The following is a 21,446-nucleotide window of genomic DNA, read 5'->3' on the forward strand; positions in this document are numbered from 1 at the left end:
TGGTCTCTGACGTTGAGAGGAACCAGTTGAGGTGGCTCGGGCATCTGGTTCGGATGCCTCCTGGACGCCTCCAAGGGGAGGTGTTCCGGGCATGTCCTACCGGCGGGAGGCCCCGGGGACGACCCAGGACACGCTGGAGAGACTACGTCTCTCGGCTGGCCTGGGAACGCCTTGGGATCCCGTCGGATGAGCTGGCTGAAGTGGCTATGGAGAGGGAAGTCTGGGCTTCCCTGCTAAAGCTGCTGCCCCCGCGACACGACCCCGGATAAGCGGAATTAAAGACGGAACGGAAAAGATGGAAAGCTGGTCTTTGCATGAGCCCCTCACCTGAATCAAATGCCAGAACTTGACTGGGAACACTAGAGCAGCTGTCGTCCATTGCCACCACTTGAATGGAGTATCGGTCGCTACACATGAGATCATCCAGACTATAGTTGAGGTCAAAGGTCTGGTAGCTGACGTTGCCATAGTAACAGGAGGCCGTCACTAAGTACTGCATCGCACCGTCGCTGGCAGACCAGGACACGGCTGCAGTGTTGCTGGCGCAGTCCTTCGCCACGGAGACGTCCGTGGGAATACACGGCACTGTAGAGGGGTAGAGTAACAATTTAGACTGTCAACATTTGGTTTTGTTAATCAGGCTACTCGTGTTTTTTCACATTTGGGGCAGGTCTCGGTTCCTGTATACAGATATATAGTTGAGATCAAATATATTCGTATGTTGGGAGTCTTCTGCCCAGATTTAGTTATAACTGTTAAGATTTAGTCTATTTAGAGCTTCCTCTATTTCCACAACAATAGACCATTTGTCTGGGGTTGAAGCCAATGTGTTAATATGATTTCTTTGTAAGTCTTATATTATGCTAGGTGACGTCAGGTCTGAGACCTACTATATTTCCACATCAAAAGACCATCTGTCAATGTGTACTGAATGCTGTAAAAGTCTGTCTTGGCTGGGGGTAAAGGAGGAGTTGTAATACTTTTTCAAGATAGTATAAGAATGATATGAGTCCGCTGAAAAGACACACTTGCGAGAGGACTGCAGCCATTTGTCTGTAAACTTGCTTGTGTCCAGAATATTCTGTAAAATAAATCCTTCGAAGGACCTGTTCACCGATCTCCAGTCTGTATTCAGAAAATCAACATTCTCTCTACCCGAACAACAACGAACACGCGGAAGACAAAGATAGTCTTCTAACAGTACCATAGCCACACTTAAGAGTTAGAGTGTGAAGACATTTAACATTTTCAATTTATATTTTTACTGTTTATGAATTTACTTATAAACATATATTGGAAATATAACTGTGCATTGTAATGAATATAACTGTGATGATGTTGTTGTGAAGTATATTGGAACTTTTTCACTCCCTTCCAGCTGGTGAGATAGCAATGTGATGTGAGTCAAGTTCTCATGTAGATAACACTGTGGGTCTGAGGGAGTCTAGGTCTCATGGCATTACCTGTCTAATCATATATTTCCGGCTTGGACGGGGAACTGGAGTAAACATGTCAGTATATCACTTGTCTGTCTATTATAATTACTAACCCTTTGTCCAGCCTCAGGGGGAGTATGCTTTTTTCATCTCTAAAGCGACTGTGTGTTTTCATATTGACACACTCGAGGCTTAACATCACCTTCGAATGTAAGCATTTTCTCTTGTGTCTTTTAGGAGCTCCTAAAATAAATTCTTTGCAAAGAAGGCTTCTTCATCAGATCTCATTTTTCAATTATTTTTGAACACGCAAAGATTACATTTAATATAGTAATCAAATAATACCTTCAAGGGCAATTTTCTTTGTTGAACATCTCTAAACCTTGTAACGCCCACCTGACTGCACACTGTGAGGTGCCGCGGCGGTCACGTTGCACTGCTGGTTGGACGCTGTGACGGACACGGTGAAGTTTTGTCCGCAGGTCAGTCCGGAGACGTTGCATTCGCCAGAGTATGACATGCAGATTTGGGAGACGCCGTTGCCCGAGTCCATGCTGACAGTGTAGTGGTCCGTCCCATTTCCGGTTTGCCACATGACCATGGCAGTACCAGAAAAGCAGTCCTGCATAGCGTAGACTTTCTCTGGTGGGCACGGCCCTTAAGAGACAAGACGTGAACTCAGGTAACCTCACAGTTCCTGGCGATTATGTCAAGTTGGTATTTGACTTACTAGTCTGTACGGAAGTTGCTACGCTGGTCATGCCGACGCAGTAATGATTGTGAGGTGTCACTGTGAGGCTGTGGTTTCTCCCACAGGTAAGGTCCGATAAGTAGACTTCGGTGTCATTGGTGCTTTGCGTAACACTTTGCCCTCCTGTCTCAAGTGAGACCACGTACACCGTTGCTCCATCACTGGCATTCCAGCTAAGCGAGACGACATTCATGTCACAGTCCACAGAGGCAAGGACATTCTGGGGCAAACACGGTTCTGAAAACAGAAAAGGAGGCATTGTAGTACTTTTTCAAGATAGTATAAGAATGATATGAGTCTGCTGAAAAAGACACACGAGCGGAGAGGAACTGCAGCCAGTCTGTAAACTTGCTGCGTCCAGAATATTCTGTAAAATAAATCCTTCAAAGGACCTGTTCACCGATCTCCAGTCTGTATTCAGAAAATCAACATTCTCTCAACCCGAACAACAACGAACACGCGGAAGACAAAGAGTGTCATTCCAACAGTAGCAAGAACCAGCAAGTGTTAATGAAAAGGAGGCCAGTGAGTGGAATGGTACGATTACAAAGAGTAGAAGTGAAGAAGGTGCACAACTACACATACTTGGAATATACTGTTCAGGGCAATGGGAGGGATGAGGGAGGAAGAAAAGGTGAAGAGTACAAGCAGGATGGGGGCAGGTAGAGGAAAGTGTCAGCGGTGATCTGTGACAGACAACCACAAGCTTAATTGGAATTCAACAACCCCAAAAAATTCTTAGCAATAATATGTTCCATGCAGCCCCACTAAATATGATATTCTGGTTAATATTGTGTTAGTGGAATACGAGTTAAGTCGCAAAATCCAGCGTTTTTTTCATCAGTGTCAGAAGGCGGCCATTTTGCCACTTGTTCTCGCGTGAAAATGGCTCCACAGTTGCTCAGGCCTCAGGTAACAACCAATCGCAGCACAGAGTCAGAAAACAGGCGAGCTGTGATTGGTTGTTGCCTGAGCAACTGTGATGTCATCTTAAGTCGACAGCAAGTGGCAAAATGGCCGCAACCTGAGATGGATAAAAAAATAAATAAATCCCCAAATATTTATCAGAATGTCATGTTTAAAGGAACCCGACTGAAATGACAAGTTTGCTCTATAGTATTTATTTGGTTGTTACTAACATAACTATGAGATTCATTTTTCAAAAATCATTTCCAGTTGAATATATTTTGTAGAAACTTTATTTGAACATACGCCGCCATTGTTATTTACGTCGTAATGCATTCCGTGCATAGTGACGTAGAATGGCGGCAGGCTCTCTGCCGAGCAATGTGAAACTCCTATAAAGAAAGCAAGGTAAGCCCCCGTCGCGTTCCTAATGGGACGATCCAAACTCTTGAATGCGTCTGCTGAATGACGAGAGCATGTTTTTTCTTAGGAACGCTACAGTTACATCCTCGCTACGCTTTCTTTATAGACGTTTCACATTGCTCGGCAGAGAGCGAGCCGCCATTCTACGTCACTACGCACTGAATGTGTTCCGACGTAAATAACAATGGCGGCGTATGTCCAAATAAGTTTCTACAAAACGTATTAAACTGGAAATGATTTGTGAAAAATCAATCTTATATTTATGTTAGTAACAACCAAATAAATAATATAGAGAAAACGGGGTCCCTTTTCAGACTAGTGAGGTCACATATAACATTTTATTGTCGAAAAATGTTTAATGTTGAATTTCCCTTCAAGTAAAAGTAAAATTTCATACGAGTGAGACCAGCTATGTTGTAAGGTTTGGAGACGGTAGCAGTGGACAGAGCTGGAGGTGGCAGGGTTGAAGGTGCTAAGTTTCTCTTTGGGGTGACCAGGAGGGGGAAGGATCAGTCATGATTTCTTCAGATGGACAACACAGACCGGAAGGAGAGTCCCTATTGAGAGTTTGGACACGTGTAAATGCTAGACATGAGCGGCCACGTAGGAGACAAAGAGGAAGACCAAAGACAAGAAGAGATCGAAAAGGATGACTCAGAGTAGGGTTTAGTTAAGTCTGGTTCTTTCTTAATGTAAATACCCATGTAGATGACGGAGCTGTTGCTGGGCAGACTAGTGCAGTCTTCGTCTTCGGCCATCACCAGGACGGTGTACTCGTCCCCGCAGTGCAGGTCGTCCCAGGTGCAGTTGCTGTGGTTGCTGCGACACCAGTGGCTGTGTCCATCCAGACCAATGGCTTCTGCGGCGTATGTTTTGGCGCCATCACTGGCCCCCCAAAAAACTGCGGCCGTGTTCGCCCCGCACTGATCAGGGGTCGTCACGTCACGAGGGATGCACGGAGCTGTGGAGGGACGAGGGATGTAAACAACAACAATTTGGATGCAACTTGTTATTTGTATCGTTCTTACATGTTTTGACAAAGGCCGGGCTGCTCGGGTCGCTGTTGCACTCGCTGCCTTGTCCTTGCACGACGACGCTGTAGTTCTGCCCACATGCTAGAGAAGCAGTCAGGCTGGTCTGCGTGGTATTGTAGTTCTCCACGTAGCCCAGACTTCCTGTGGCCGTGACGAGGTAAAACTGCACACCGCGAGCAGGATCCCAGGAAAGCTGCAGCTCCTCGCTCTGACAGGGCGACTGAGCCGACACAATCACAGGCTGGCAAGGCTCTTAGATGAGGAAAGAGAAGCCGTGACAAAAGATTGGCACGTGAAATGCTTCATTTATTGAGATCCAGACACATTCTTTTGTTGGTAACTAAGGAAGCCCAAATATCACAACCATCTCTCAGTAGGATGTAATGTAGTTCCAGAGATCGTAAAACCACGTACAGGGCTTTAGACACAGGTGCTACTCAATTGGCAAGTAAATGAGCCCGTTTCCATAGCGGTTGAGGAGAAACAACTGTCTAAGGGTTTTGCCATTGTAGACCTGGATTTCCCATTTATGAATACCATAGTTCTATACCAGGGGTCAGCAAACTTTCCTAACAAAAGGGCCATTTTAGGCCAAATAAATAACTCAAATTGAGTCTGGAGCCGCAAAATATTTGAAGATTGTGATGAAAGAAACCCATTGTGTTAGTGTTAGTCTAATGTATTAAGGGCCCAACAGCTAATTAGAAATGCACCACAACACAAAAGAATGCAGCATCCAATACTTTGACATTCATTTTCTTCTACCTTTCGTCTTTAGTTTTTTTTGTGTGTGTGTGTAATTTCCATACTTCTCTTCAACACCCCCGACTTTTCTGTCTCTGTTAAATTTATGTTGATTTTTTTTTTTTACTTTTTGGCAGCAATTTTCTGACATTTTTGGCGTGGACATTTTATGGTAATTTTCCGGATTTCTTCTTTTGTCTTTGGACATTTTATAGTTACTTTTTAAATGTTTTCATTTAGTTTTTTTAATTTGTATTTTAAAAAATACATTTTCTGATCACAATTGTCTGGCCAATCATCGATCTTTTAAGAAGTCTGACCTGCCGATTTTCATTACAAACAACCTATAGCTTCAGTGTTCCAATCTTGTTTTATTGGAAAACATTGAACAATGGGGAGGTGTTCCGGGCATGTCCTACCGGCGGGAGGCCCCGGGGACGACCCAGGACACCCTGGAGAGACTACGTCTCTCGGCTGGCCTGGGAATGCCTTGGGATCCCGTCGGAGGAGCTGGGTGAAGTGGCTGGGGAGAGGGAAGTCTAGGCTTCCCTGCTAAAGCTGCTGCCCCCGCGACCCGACCCCGGATAAGCGGAAGAAGACGGACGGACGGACATTGAACAATAGCGGTGAAATAATACAAATGGGTTGTTTTAACTGCACATGAAGTAGTTCTCTCAAATAAAAATGAAAATCCTATTAGTCATCTCAGCAGAACAGGACAGTGGCTGACTTTTTCAGACCTCTGAGGAGGGGGAGATGAGATTGGTGGAAAAGATCAGTTTATTTTTAAGGGATCGGCCGATCTTCCAAAATGAAGGAAATCGGGGCCGATGCATCGGTGCACCCCTAATAAATATATATATTATATTATATATATTTTCTACTAGTTTTTTTTTAGAGCTCCAACCGGTAGGCATAGGAGATGGAATAAACAGGGATGTGATTTTTCCGCTAATTCGCAGAATTCCGCTTTTTTTATCCCCCCCCCCCAAAAAAAAATTTTTTTTTATTATTTTTTTTTTTTGTAGTTCATTGTGTATGCACATGACTCCGACAGATAACATCTTCTGCTATAACAAAGACATTTGTGGTATGCTCTAATATGAGTTACTTTTCATTTGGTCATGATACAATTATTTGTTCATGAAATTTGAACTCTTCAACATTATTTCTGTGTTAACTTAGTAATCACATTAGTTAGATATGATGATATTCTCAGTGATAGTTTTTAAAAGCAAAGACAGTCCAATGTTTTTGAATGTGACTGATTTGGAGTTGACTAAAACTGCCATTTTATATGGGATAGTTCAATATACATTGGAAATTTATGCTGTTGTTTTGTCTATTTCTTTGTCATGGGAGTGCATTGAAAGTACTTAAAAGCACAGAAAACCCTGGACCTAGCTGGGTGCCAGCGGCCCCCAGACCCCGGCTAAATTTTCAGATAATTTCACTTTGGTCAAATCACATCCCTGAATAAAGAGTCACATGTGGCTCCTCACCCGCAGGTTGCAGACCCCCTGTTTTACACAAATCAAACTACAGATTGTTGCGATGCCAAATTCCTGAATGACAGTCGTCATTTTAGTGAGCAACATTTTGCATACCTGTTTGAATGTACACAGAGTCACTAACTTGGCTACAGCAGCCACGACTCAGCGCCTTGACGGAGAAGTTGTACATCTTCCCACAGGAAAGGGCTGGGAATGCACAGGAAGAACCTGTGGCGTTACACCAATGCTCCTCCCCTCCTGAGCTCGAGACAGCGCTTGCCATGTGAAGTTCCACTTCGGGCCTCTCGTCCCAGGAGAGGACAGCTGTGTCAGAGCCACACGGCAGGTCAACACCCACATACTGAGGTTGGCATGGACCTGTGGAATCGATGTGTTCAGTTATCAGACAAACTTTGGATATGTGAGGTTGGAAAACACATCGTTGGCAAACCCACGTGTGGTGAAGTTCGATGGCATTTGTGACGTGATGTTGCACTGGTAGTTGCTGGCAGTGAGGCTCAGGTTGTAGGTTTCACCGCAACTTAAACCCGTCAGGTTGCACGTGCTCAACACATTGTTTTGCTCAGCTTGGCAGTGAAAGTGATTGCTTGCACTGGCTGTCAGGGACATGTTTGCCGTGCCGTAAAGAGGAGTGCTCCAGGATGCCCTCGCAATCCCATCAGAGTAACAGTCGACTTCGACATTTATGTCGATGGGCAGACATGGAGCTGAGAAGAGAGAATGAAAATGTTTTTGTGTTGTGTGAAGTCCATCCATTCATTTTCTTTCTATTATCCGTTCTGGAGTTTACTAGAGGGTTTTGGGATGAGCCCCTTCAAAAGAGAACTGTTCCACTGCTCTAAAATACAAGTTTGTGCGTTTTCATATCATGCCGTTTGTACAACTTGGACATCTGGGTAAGCAAATGAAGCACATATACTGTAATACCAATGTCTCTCCACCTTACCATTTCTAGAGAGGGTGGGCTTGATTTGCTGACCCAACTGAGCGTTTTTTTGATGTTTAGGAAAAGGGCAATACAAATTTGATTTATTATTGTGACTTTTCATGAATGGCGTTAATTAACTCATTCACTCGCAGCCATTTTCACTAAAGCAACAGATTTGACGTTTTGCAGCAATTAGCATTAGAATTGCGCTAAGTTTCATCGATATTCGAAGCTGGTTGCAACATGGGTCTGTCTGGCTGATCTCTTCTCTCTTCCACCCGCTGGCCTTTTTTTTGTAATAACTACCATTGCTTTAAGCCACCTCTTCATACCAGAAGCTGCATCAAAGCCTTCTGTATGCTTTTGTATTAAAAAAAATAATAATAAAAAAATATAAATACGTTTTTGGGAGTGAAGGGCAAAGTATTAAAAACGTATTTACACGTTTTGGGGTTTGAATGAGTTAAAGGGGAAGTCAACCTTAAATATTTCTTGACAATAGTTCGTTATATTTGACCTCTCTAGTCTTAACATCCATCCATCCATCCATTTTCTTGGCCGCTTTTCCTCACAAGGGTTGCAGGGGGGTGCTGGAGCCTATCCCAGCTGGCTTCGGGCAGTAGGCGGGGTACACCCTGAACTGGTTGCCAGCCAATCGCAGGGCACACAGAGACAAACAGCCACACTCACAATCACACCTATGGACAATTTGGAGTGTTCAATTAACCTGCCATGCATGTTTTTGGAATGTGGGAGGAAACCGGAGTACCCGGTGAAAACCCACGCAAGCACGGGGAGAACATGCAAACTCCACCCAGGAAGGCCGAAGCCCGGACTCGATCTCACGTCCTCTGCACTGGGAGGCGGACGTGCTAACCAGTCAGCCACCGTGCTGCTAGTCTTAACATGACATTCTAATTAATGTTACATTTGTGGAAAATGAGTTATGCCGCAAAATCTAGCCATTTTTATCCATCTCAGAGGGCGGCCATTTTGCTACTTGCTGTCGACTGAAGATGACATCACAGTTGCTCAGGGCCCAATGACAGCTCACCTGTTTTCTGAAGCTGAGCTGTGATTTGTTGTCAATATTTTTTTTGGGGGGGGGGGGGGGGGGTTGGGGTCACAGATTCTATTAAATTCATGTCCACAATTTAGTATTTAAGTCTGTACCTGATGTGAACGTGACCATTGTGCTGTAGGAGCTATTGTAGTACTCTCCCAAGGCTACAACCCACGCGTCATAGTGGGAGCCACACATAAGTCCTGAGACACCACAGCTGGTGTCTGTGTCCTCAGCCTCACACGTCAAAGTGTAGTATGGGTCGTAGTAGTAGTGGTCGTAAACATAAGCGACGTAACCCACAGCAAGCTCACTCGGCTCCCAGGAAACAACCACTGCGAGCTGCTCACAGTCCACATTGACCTGAATGTTGGTTGGTGGGCATGGTTCTGAAATGACAATTAAATCACACAGTCAATACCTTGACTGGGTTTGCCTTGGGCCGCCAAAAGACTGAGTATGTCCCCAGTGGCAAGTCTTGGTCACTATCGTCATTTCAGTTTGGCTGACCAACCTGTCATGAGTCGGTACGGTTCAGATGTTGCTGTGTGGTTGCAGACGTCATTTTTGGCAGCCACGGTGACGTTGTAGATCTGACTGCACTGCAAGCCGGTAACGTTGCATTGGGTGCCGGTGGTGTTACAGGTGGCAGTCAGACCTTGGTCTGTCACGGCCTTGACACAGTAAGATCCTGCACCTCTTGTCGCACCCCACGTGACATGAGCTCGGCTTGGACTGAAGTGGATGGAGAGATTCATCGGGATACATGACTCTGCAAATGGAGAGTTTCAAATTATGAAAGCAGTTTTACCTTTGACACAGGGGTCAGCAACCTTTAAAAATATGCAACATCCAATACTTTGAGATTTTCTTCTACCTTTATCTTTTTTGGGCAATACTTTGTTTTTCATACATTTTTAGACTTCTGCCTTTGTCAAATTTCTGACATTTTTGGAAATTATATATATTATTTTTCTGCCTCTCCTTCCTTTTTTTATGGCTATTTTTGGACATTTTTTCCTACTTTTTTTGCCATCAATTTTCTGACATTTTTAGCAATTCTTTGAACATTTTATGGTAATTTTCGGGATATCTTCTTGTGTTTTTGGACATTTTAAAATTACTTTTTGATTGTTGTCTTAATCAATTATTTATTTTCAATGACCTAGCCACAAAGCACCACGCCGCTACCCATAATGCACCGTGCAGTAGATGTGCACTTTGCTCATTCTCTGACATTTTTGGCAATTTCATGGACATTTTATGGTAAATTTCTGCTTTTTCTCTTCCTTTTTTTGGGGGGACATTTTATGGTCACTTTTTGGACATATTTAGGTAATTTTTCATCTACCTTTCGTCTTTCTTTTTCTGACAACTTAAAAATTTGGACTTTCTGAATATTTAATTATGATTATTTTCATCTAAATCATTAATTCATTTGAAGAATATTTTATCCCAAAAATATAAATAAATATGTAAAAATCAAATTATTTTCTACTAATTTTCTTAGAGAGCCACAGGGGAGGGACTAAAGTGCCACATGTGGCTCCAGAGCTGCAGGTTGCTATGACAACACCTGTGTAACATTTAATGGGTCACACCCTACCTGTGGTGAGGTATCCCGACATTAGGTCAGTGCTGTTGCAGTTGTCTCCCACACTCGTCACAGTGACGGCGTATTCCTCGCCACACTGCAGATATGCGAGTAGACAGTAGGTCTGGTTGCTGCTGCATGTTGTCATGTGGCCCGAAGAGGCAGTTAGTTCAGCCATGTAAGACACGGCTCCAAAGGCAGGTAGCCAGGATACGATGGCGGATTTGATCTCACAGTCCAAAACGGCTTCAATGCTGCCTGGTTGGCAAGGCTCTGCAGATTTAAGAACAACCATGTTTTCATATAGCAGAGTTGTATCAATGTAAGCTATAAAGTATGGAGTTGAAATTTTAAAATGTTAATTTTTTGGGGGGGGTTATGCATGTCTGTACCTGATGCAAACATGACCATCATGCTGTCAGAGCTATTGTGCTCCTCTCCCAAGGCTACGACCCACACAATATATTGGTAGCCACACGTAAGTCCTGAGGCAGCACAGTTTGTGCCTGCAGCCTCTGCCTCACACATTACAACGTAGTGTCCGTCATGGGTGTAAACATAGGCCACGTAACCTTGAGCCAGAGCACTCTGGTCCCAGTAAATAGTCACTCCAAGTTGACCACACTCCACATTGGCCAAAACATTGGTAGGCGGGCATGGTTCTGAAATACAGTTAATGCACATGGAATTTCGTAACCGTGACCAGATTATCACATATACCCATTCCTGATGCTGTGACCCACCTGTCATAAGCCGCCAAGAATCAGAGGTGAAACTGTCACAAGCTTGGTTGTGTGCCGTTACAGTAATGTTGTACATCTGCCCGCATTGCAGGCCACTCAGATGGCAGCTGGTTCCTGTGCTGGTACATGTGACTGCCCAGCCTTGATCATTTCTAGCCCACACCGAGTAGGAACTTGCTCCATCGGATGCACTCCACATCACCTGGGTATCATTTAGACTGTAGTTGACGTAGGTGAGCGCTGGAGCGCAGGGTACTGAAGAGAAAGAGAAGTTACAGCAAAATGCCATCTAACGTGCACAACTACATTGAAGCTTTGTGTAAAGTCTCTGCTCCAAACTCCAACAGCGTCTCTATTTCCTACGCAGACTGAGGGTCTATGGAGTGGAGCAGAGGATCATGCTGTTGTTCTACCGGGCTGCATTGGAAAGTATCATCAGATACGGCATTGCGGCCTGGTACGGCAACCTGACTGTGCAGTCAAGGTCACAGATTGCCGGTCTGGTGCGGACTGCCATGAAGATCATGGGGGTCAGGAATCATCCTTCCCTACAGATGCTTTATGAGCCGTCCGTCACCAGACTGGCACAGAAAATTGTTACTGACCCGACTCACATCCTGCATCATGAGTTCCAGCTACTGCCTTCCGGCAGGGCCCCCAGAACCAGGCTGAACCGCTACAAGAACTCATTCTTGCCGACATCCATCAAACTGCTTAACAACCGACATTAACTCAGTGCAATAAGATATATGGTGCAATGTTGTGTGTTGGACGGAGTCCAGGAAAAAGTTCCCCACGGGGAAAATAAAAGTATATCGTATCGTATATCGTATCGTACCGTATCGCATCAAGCAGCATTTTATTGATATCTCTGCTTCAAAGACAACCAGTAACTCATTATGAGTTTGCCAAAACAAAACAGTCATGTTTTAAAAATGCGACACAGAAAAGAAAGCCCACACTGGCGACGGCCATGTTGGTGCATCATCTTCTGTCAACACAAGGTCCGTTGTGCGCATTATGACGTCACAAATATGCAACACCACCATAGGAGAGGGGAAGGGGTTGCGCAGTTGGGCACAACTTGAACCACAACAGATGGACCAACGTGGCATGTCTATTATCGGCGGATTTCTCTATTATCTGGTTTATCTGTTTGACATCAAATTGGTCGATAATTGCCGATAATTATCAGCCACCGATATTATCGTGCATTCCTAATTTTTTTCTTTCATTTTTTTTCTTTATTTTTTTTCTTCTTCTGGAGAGCTCAGTTCATTCGTTAATTTGACCGATTTGACATGTCATCATCGTTGCTCTCTTTTTTTTTCTTTTCTTTTTTTTTTCTTCTTTTTTTTTAATTAATTTTTATTTTGTATGCGGGTGTGTGAGTGTGTGTAATTTTAACTAACAGATCTGGCCATATGTGTTGATGTACTTAATTTTGCTGACCTGTAGTGAGCAAGACTGGAGTAGTAGTCGGACCAGCACACCCAGTATGCATTGATTCCACCAAAACGGAGTAGTTCTGTCCGCAGACCAGGTTGTTAAGTTCACATGACATTCCCATGTCACTGCAGGAGGAGTTGCGTCCGTCGGTGGAGCTTGCATGGACGCTGTAAGCTGTAGCTGCAGCAGCGGTACCCCAGCTGACCACAGCTTTTTGGGTGGTACAGTTTATCACTGCGGACACCTCGCCAGGGGGACATGGAGCTAGAGAGCAAGAGGGAAAAACAAAATGGCAAATGTACAGAGAAAAAAACAAACTGCAAAATGTGAGAGGAATTTCGAGAAGGCGTACTAGTTAGCTTCTCTGTGGGGTAGCTCATCTCGCTCATGCAGACGTTGGTGTGACCCATCACCGTGAAAGTGTAGAGTTCACCACAGCTCAGGTCCAAGAATGAGCAGTGCCCCGCACTGGTTTCACAAGTGGCGTTAACACCTGAAGCGGATGTGGCTTCTACAGTGAAGTTTTGAGCCAGTGAGCTGACTTGATCCCACATCACCGTCATGATGTTGGAGCTGCAGTTAAGATCTCCTGTGACGTTCTCTGGTTTACATGGAGCTACATGCGGTTTCACAAACCAAGACATAGACTCATTAATCATCACAAACAAGACTTTTTTTTCTGGTTTCTAAACGTAAGTCTCACCAGCTTGGACCTTGTAGTCAGAACCAGCAACGATTTCACAGTATACGGAGGACGAGGTGACCACCACCTCGTAGGCGTGGCCACAATAAAGGTCAAGGATGACACAATTGTTGGATGTGGAGTTGCAGGAAGTTCTGTGTCCTGCTAAGCTGATGGCCCAGGCCGTATAGTTGTCTGTGCCGGGGGTCTCTGACCAAGTCACATTCATCACATTGGTGTAACAGTCCATTACAGCTAGAACGTCTTCTGGGAGACAGGGAGCTACAGGAGAAAAGGTTGAACAGAGGAGTTATCTATCCATTTTATATACTGCTTATCCAGCACTTGGTGAGTCTATCTGAGCTGGCTAAGGTACTGGAGTACCAAATATTCAGCTTTTTAGACGGTGAGAGGACTGTGAGAAGTGGGTGTCAATCAGGTCCTGTCCTATTTTGTGCTGTCCTGTCAGTCTCTCACAGAAAAGATCTTACAAGGTGCTTCAAAATACTGTAAAGATCCTAAACTTTATTAGAAGATTAAACAATGCCTGCCAAAACAAATGCATTTTTTTTTTTTTAAATGGCAACATAAGACGCTGCTCTTAGCTCACATTTTTGGGGCAACAGATGGCAAGGCTTGATCCTCTTTCGTCTTGTTTGAGGTACAGTAAGTAAAAGGGCAGGTGACCTAACAGGGCAATAAATGTCGACTGAAATCATGGAGTCTGTCCTTACCGGAATCAAAGTAAATGTCGGCATGTTCAGTGCTGTTGCAGCTCTCGGTGGACGCCACCAGTGAGGCCGAGTATGAGCGGCCGCAGTGGAGTTCGACGGCGCAAGAAGTGTCGTTGGACGCGCAGGATGCCACATGGCCGTGGTCCCCTGTCACCTCCACTGTGTAAAAAGCGGCTCCATTGCTTTCATCCCAGGAGAAGTTGCCTTTGTTCATCCCACAGTCCACGTGAGCCTTGAAGTTTGTAGGCTGGCAAGGAGCTGACACATAGAAAGAAAATATTCCGTTGAAACTTGTGATTGGCTTATTGCAGGGTTTAATGGCGCCTTCTGTTTTGGTGTGTGTTTCAGAATTTGTCAGTGTGTGTACAATTTGGGTAAGAAGAGTTCATGAATGATTTCATGAAACTTTGTTGTCATTGCTCATGCCCAAACACCGAGCATTGGTGTCCAGCCGCAGTTCTTCATCCAGGAGAAAAGTCCAGATAACAGATGTTTTGGGAGCAGACCGACAACAATTTGTTCTGACCTTGAGTGGCTTAGCTGAGACGAATAGTAATGCTTCAATTAGACAAATTAGCAATCACTTTGCTCAAGACGAGATGCCAACTTCTCCTCAGTGGAAGCTATTTTGCGAAGGAACTGGAATATCGCATCAATCTTGCAAGTGAGTTTGCTCGTCGCATGAGTCTGAGTGCTGATCGCTCACCCCACACCATCCAGAAAGACCGGCAGCTTGAACTCTACCAATGTAGCTGTGTCGGATGGTTGAATTTTCCGATAAGTCGGGAACCCCGTCACCTCCCATACGCAGAAAACCTGTTGTCAGGATTCCAATAATGGATCTGTCTTCCACATCCTCAACGGGAAGGCGCACCATTCTCCACTCCTCCCAGGAGTCCCAAGGTGTACCCAACAGAAAATGTCCCTGAGGCGTACGAAGGTACTAAAGGAATATAAGAGTTTGTGTGAGTGGGGGTGAAATACAGGATGTGTGTGATGCACGTGGGGGTTGCAGGAATGGAATGTTGCAGAACAAAGGATGCTAATTGCAAGGGGAGATGCAGAGCCGCGATAAGGTCAAAGTATGTTGTAAACCACATTTGTTTTACACCGGGGCGGAAAAGTACAAAACAGGAGAAGCCACCCAGGGACGCTGCGGATGAAGATCGGCCAATGAAAAGCAAGCTAAAGTTAAACTGCAGAAAACACGTAGCCAATAGAATAATGTCAGGATGCCTTTGTTTCTGTGTCATTTAAATACTGTGTAGTATAACTATTCACTGGGGCAACTCGGATGAGACTACGTCGGCTGCTTGAGACAGAGACGTATAGAATTGTATTGATAGGGACCCGGGACCCCAGCTGTTTTGTATTAGATTTGAGTGTTAGGAATAAATCCACTCGTGTGTGAAAATGCCGGCTTCCTGATACCTTTCTATTGCAGAACGAGCATGCTATTGTTGGATGGGTGATAGTTTGGTAAGGTCACAAATTGGAGTCAGATTATTAACTTGAGTTTATATTAATATAGAAATAAATTCCAACAGTACCCCGCTGCGCTCTCGTCGAGAAAATATTGTCGATTGAGTTGAATGTCCAGCTGATCAATTCCATGTTTAATGTGTCGGAAAAGAAATACAGCAGGCTATCCGAAGAGAATATACATTTTTGGGGTGTAAGATTAGTGAACTAGTTAACTGACCATCAAAACTGCGCCAGATAATCCCTGGGGGAGACTTGTGTGTGTATTTTTCTTTTGTTGCTATTTATTTACTATCATACCTGTACTTAATTCCATGGAAGGACTGTAGCTACTGTAGCAATCCGCATGCAGGAAGGCAATGTAGAAGGCATATCGCTGTCCACACTGTAGGTCGGTGAAAGTGTGTGAGGTGTTTGTGGTCGTCCACGATGAAGGAGAAAGTGTGCCAGAGAGCTTCTCGTATTTCAGGACGTAAGAAATCCCTGGCACTGGATTCTGGTCCCATGAGACGGTCACTGCATTGGTGTCACAGGCAACCTCGCCCGCCAAGTTAGTTGGTGGACACAGAGCTGGTTTGATACAGAAGGGAAGTTAGTTTATCATGCATGAGTGCGTTAAAAATATCCGGGCAGCTGCTCAACAAACCAGTCATCACTTCCACAGCTGTGCTTGGCTCGCTCTGGCAACCCCGGTCCACGGTCACCACGGTGACAGAATAGTTTTGCCCACAGTGAAGGTCAGTGAACTGACATGAGGTAGAAACATCGGAGCTGCAATTGTGTGTGTGTTGATCATCGGCTGTAGCCGTGGCGATGTACATCTCAGCCCCGGTTACACTCGACCAATACACTGTATTGTTGTCCTCGCACGGTGGAGACACGTTGACATTACTGGGAGAGCAAAGGCCTGGAGGAAGAGGATCAAAACAAATGAATTTAGTCTTTCTTTTAAATGCAGCCGGTTGTGATGCTGATGATCGTCGTGCACCTGCTCTGAAGCTGTAGACTTCACTCCGCATTCCAGCGCACGACTCAGAGTGTGGCGTTACGGTGATGTTATATGTTTCTCCGCAGTGGATGTGTGAAATTTGACAGTAAGTGGTGTTGGAATGACATTGGTGTGTGTGTCCGTCTTGGCCGGTAGACGTCACTGTGTATTCTACAGCACTGTAGCTTCCCACCCATGACACCAGTGCTGAGTGATTGAAACACACCAGTGTGGCACTAACGTTGACTGGGGCGCACGGGGCTGGAAAGAAATGAGAACATGACAAGAACAATAAATATACACTCAATCCTCTCTGTCCCCATCTTGTTTTTTTTTGCTTGATTTGAACATATCTGTCTCAGAGGTTCTCCGGATGAGTCGCTATGAAGTGGAACTTCTCGACACAGCTTTCTTCAGTTGATCAGATTGACTTTTTTGGGTTAGGCTAGTTGTCCAAAATGACGCAACTCATGGAAAAATAACCATGGTTTGATATGTCCTCATGTAACCTCTTATATAAGGATATGTTGTTGTTCTGAACTGTTGTAAAGCACAAGGGCGGAATCGAGCCTGGGAACTCTTAAGTTGAATGCCTTGTTCATACTGCAGTCCTCCCTGTTTCAAAAACATGTTTTCGAGGCAGGACACCTGCAGTCCTTCCTATTTCGAAGACATGTTTTCGAAGCAGGATACGACTCATAGGGAGGGTGCCCGGGAGAGGGCTTGGCCAGTCCGGCTTCTCACGCTCATCCCTACGTGTTAAAGAATAAAAGACGGAGCGGCGCGCGGTTTGGGTAGAGTCAGCTGAGGGAAGCGTACGTTCGCCCAGCCGTTAAGCAGCCCGCTCTACCCGGACCGTCGGCTCTCCGGTCTAGTGTCAGGGTAAGCGCTGATTGGATTATATTATACTGCTTAGCGTTGAAGTGTGTTGATTGCTGTTTGCGGGGAATAAAGGACACAATTATTCTAGCACAGTATATCAGTCTCTGTGTATTCATTGTTGCCGCCGGTCACTCACGATCCTGCATAAAAATATAAAAGTGAAGTAGTGTTTCCCACAAAACAAGGATCTATGCTCCCTAAAGAAGTCCATAATTGACTTGGTCGTCATGTATCTCCAGTCAACATGACAGTTCTACCCCCTAGGTTCCACCAGAGACAGGACGGCCTTTTTGGCTCCCGGGGGGGGGTCATCTCCAGTATAAACAGGTTTATGAATACTTACCGCTGTTGTAGTGCACCTTTACGATCTAAAACCCAAGTGATACTTGTGCCTTATTCTCTGATACAATCAATGGGGTAGATGGCACAGACTTCCGACCTCCGGGTTTCGTCCGCGTTCTAACGATCGCACCCCCACCCCTGCGCCCCCCAACCGTACGCTCCCGCCGAGCGTCTTAGTTCTCTGAAATGCTTCGAACAACTGAGGCAGACACACTACACACTCGCACCCGTCGAAGGGAACAAGCAACCGAGGTGCACAAGGGCACAAGCGCAAGAACTGGGACGCAGCGCACACGTGACGTCGCAAACAGCAACCGGAAACAGCGCTGAGGTGTGGAACCCAGAAGTCGGAAGTCCCGCCTCCTCCGTGGCATATTTACTTGGATCTTGAGAGCTTTCTTCCTTTGGAATCCTGACCATTTGCTTTAAAGAGTAAGGTTACTAGATGGCTAAAGGAATGTCACAAAGGTCCAATAATCTGTATATTTGTAGACAATACACAAGAAAGCGCAAATGTTTCAGCAAAGTTCCTGAAGTCCAAGGTGTGGCCGCCAAATTTGCACAAGAGGAACAACTGATACATTGTCAGTCAAGCCTTGTGTTTGATTGCTTTTTCCTTGGGTGCAGTAGTTGCTTTTAAAAATCGAATTAGTGATTGATATTGTACACTTACCTGTTTGGAGTGATTGACAGACACTAGGGGTGCTGTTGCAGTGTTCTCCCTCAGCCTGCACAGTAACATTAAGATCCATGCCGCAAGGAAGATCATGGACTACACAACTAGTATTTGTAGTCCTGCAGGTGTCCAGGTAGCCATATCCGGTTATTTCAGCTTGGAAACTGAGACGTCCAACAGTGTCACTCCAATTGAGCACGGCTGTGTTATCGCCACACATATACTGTTTGGAAATGACCTCTGGAGGGCAGGGAGCTGTAAATAAAAACGAGAAATAACAAGGTGAATACAAGCTGCATAAAGCACCGTTAGATGGACCTCAGCAATGCACCTACCGGTGGTAATGTTAGCGCTCGGTCCAGGTGGACTGTCACAATGACTTCCCTGAGCCACAATAGTGGCTGTGTAGGTCTCACCACACTCTAAATCTGTTAGCGTGCACATTGGAGTCGGTGAGCTGCAGGAAACCGAGTGGCTGCTTGTGGCTGTTGCAGTAACTATGTAACCTGTGGCATCGGCCACTGGCATCCACGACACATAGGAAGAATTAGTGCCACAAGTTTGGGTGCTCTTCTCAATGTATGCTGAGCATGGAGCTGGAAAAGAGATAAAATTGATTTTTTTTTTAAATATATATATATAACGGTTAGGATACGTTTACAGTATATTCCACAGATGCCCTGTTTCAGGACACTGAAACACAAAACGGGATAATCGTGAGAAGACTAATGTGAATGCCATGGATGCCCGGCAAAATGTGTTTGTGTATGCCAGGGGTCAGCAACCTTTCATGTCAAAAGAGCCATTTTAGGCCAAATAAATAGCAAAAAAAAAATCTGCCGCAAAACATTTAAACATTTTTGATGAAGGAAACGTGTGTTAGTCTTAGTCTAAAGTACTGAGAGCCCAATAACTAATTGGAGCTGCACCATAACAGAAAAATATGCAAAATACAATACTTTGACATTAATTTTTCTTCTACCTTTTATTTTCCTTTTTTAATTTTTATATACTGCATATATATATATATTTTTTTTAAATTATGCTTCGTTTTCCATGAATTTTTAGATTTTCTGTCAAATTGCTGACATTTCTGACAAATTAGAGGACACATAGTAATTTCCTACAACAACTGACTTACCACATAAACAATTTCAATCTACACTTGTAGCCCTTACTATCGCTAAAAAAAACAATTCTTGTTAACTGGAAAAATAAACAAACTCTGAATATCGACCAATGGTCTAACCTCCTCATAAATCACATTTTAATGGAAAAAATATCTGCCTCAAATAAAAACCAAATATCAAAATTTATAGAAACATGGTCTACGTATATAGAATTTTTTAACCTAATTCCGGTTACTTAATTCTGTCTGTTAGCGAGAGCCACTACATCGTGATAACTTACATTGATGTTTCTGCATTTGGCAATTTATTATTATATTATATTATTAGTATGGGATTTTTTTTAATGGGCTTTAGGTGAACTGATGAATACACACACGCTCGCACGCACACACACACACACACACACACATACTCACCCACATCCCCCAAAAAAAAAAAATATATATATATATATATATGTGTGTATATGTATATATATATATGTATATGTAATTTAATTTTTTAATTGATTTGTTTGTTTGTTTTAAAAAAAGGAGAGCAATGATGATGTCAAATCGAATGAACAATACTGAGCTTTCCTGAAAAAAAAAAAAAAAAAAGTAATTTCCTGCCTTTCTTTTGGACGCGTTATGGCTATTTTTTGAAGAAGAAAAAAATCTGCCTTTTACGCTATCAAATTCTGACATATGGTAATTTTCTGCTTTTCCATTTCCTTTTTGGCCATTTTATGGTCACTTTTTTTAAAAACATTTTTAGTTAATTTTTAATTGTAATAACTCTTTCATCTACCTTTTGCGTCTCTTTATCTGACAACTTGAACGGTGACCTTTTTTGAATATTTAATTATTATAATTTTTATCTTAATCATTAACCATTTAAATATTATTTATGTAATTTTTTTTGGGGGGGGGGGGGGTTCAAAAAAAGTTTATACAATTTTTTTTTTAGAGATCCACAGGAAACCACATATGGTTCCAGAGCCCTGGTGTATGCAATAGAGTGTAAAGCCTACTGTATTTATTCCCCAGCATCTCCCTTTTGCCACCTACAACTCAACTCGCCTTGATGGGGAGCAAAGCATGAACTCCCAATAAATAGTTGTGCATAGTTATAGCTGATTACCCAAGTAATCGATGGAATCATTGAAGATCCATTATTGGAACGGCGCTAGTAAACTGTAACAAATAGACTGGGAAGGCGTCTATATATGATGAGAAAGCTTAACAAGACTTCAATATGAAGACAAAAGCCAAAATGCTATGCTGCGCTACTACTCGCTGAAAACGTAGTTGAAAAAATGTTCACTACCTGTCATCAACATCGTTTGTGAGCCTCCTGTGCTGTTGCATGCGCTGTCCTCAGCTAGCACAGTCAGGTTGTACATCGCTCCACATTGCAGTCCATTCAACTGACAGGAAGTTGACGTGCTGCAGCAGGATGTTTGATGCTGTGAGCCGTACGCCAAAACGTGATACTCTGTGGCCCCGACGCTGGCACGCCATGATACCATGGCTGCGTCAGAGCCACACTGGAGGACGGCGGTCACATTGACCGGGTCGCACGGTCCTGGCGGAACAGGTGCCAGAAGGATAAACGTTGTTTCTGTCAAATGATGAGCTTTAAATATGGCAATTTTAGCAAGTACCGGTGGTGATTGTCATATGAGCGCATGTGCTGGCGCAGTAGTCGTCATGAGCTGTGACGTTGATACTGTATTGCGTTGCACACTGTAGATTACTAAAAGAACACGTGAGGTCCGATGTCAAGCAGGTTTCCGCAAAGTCGTTTGGTCCTGTCGTCGTCGCCGTATAGGTGGTAGCCCCCAAAGAAGCATTCCAAGAAGCCCAAATGGAGTTTGTGCTACAGTCTACCATTGCTTCCAAGCTCGGAGGTGCACATGGAGCTGGAGAGACAAAAACAGCATTTATTTTTATGATGCTCATTC

The 21,446-nt window shown here is 44.1% G+C and overlaps 1 protein-coding gene across 1 annotated transcript in view; it reads left to right on the forward strand.

The window, feature by feature from the left end:
* The window catches only part of gpsm2 (G protein signaling modulator 2), a 94,574-nt gene that overhangs the window by 7,950 nt on the left and 65,178 nt on the right, over positions 1 to 21,446 (forward strand). The window lies entirely within an intron of this gene.

Source organism: Vanacampus margaritifer, chromosome 2 (assembly GCF_051991255.1).
Source record: "Vanacampus margaritifer isolate UIUO_Vmar chromosome 2, RoL_Vmar_1.0, whole genome shotgun sequence".
In the NCBI taxonomy this organism is placed as follows: Eukaryota; Metazoa; Chordata; class Actinopteri; order Syngnathiformes; family Syngnathidae; genus Vanacampus; species Vanacampus margaritifer.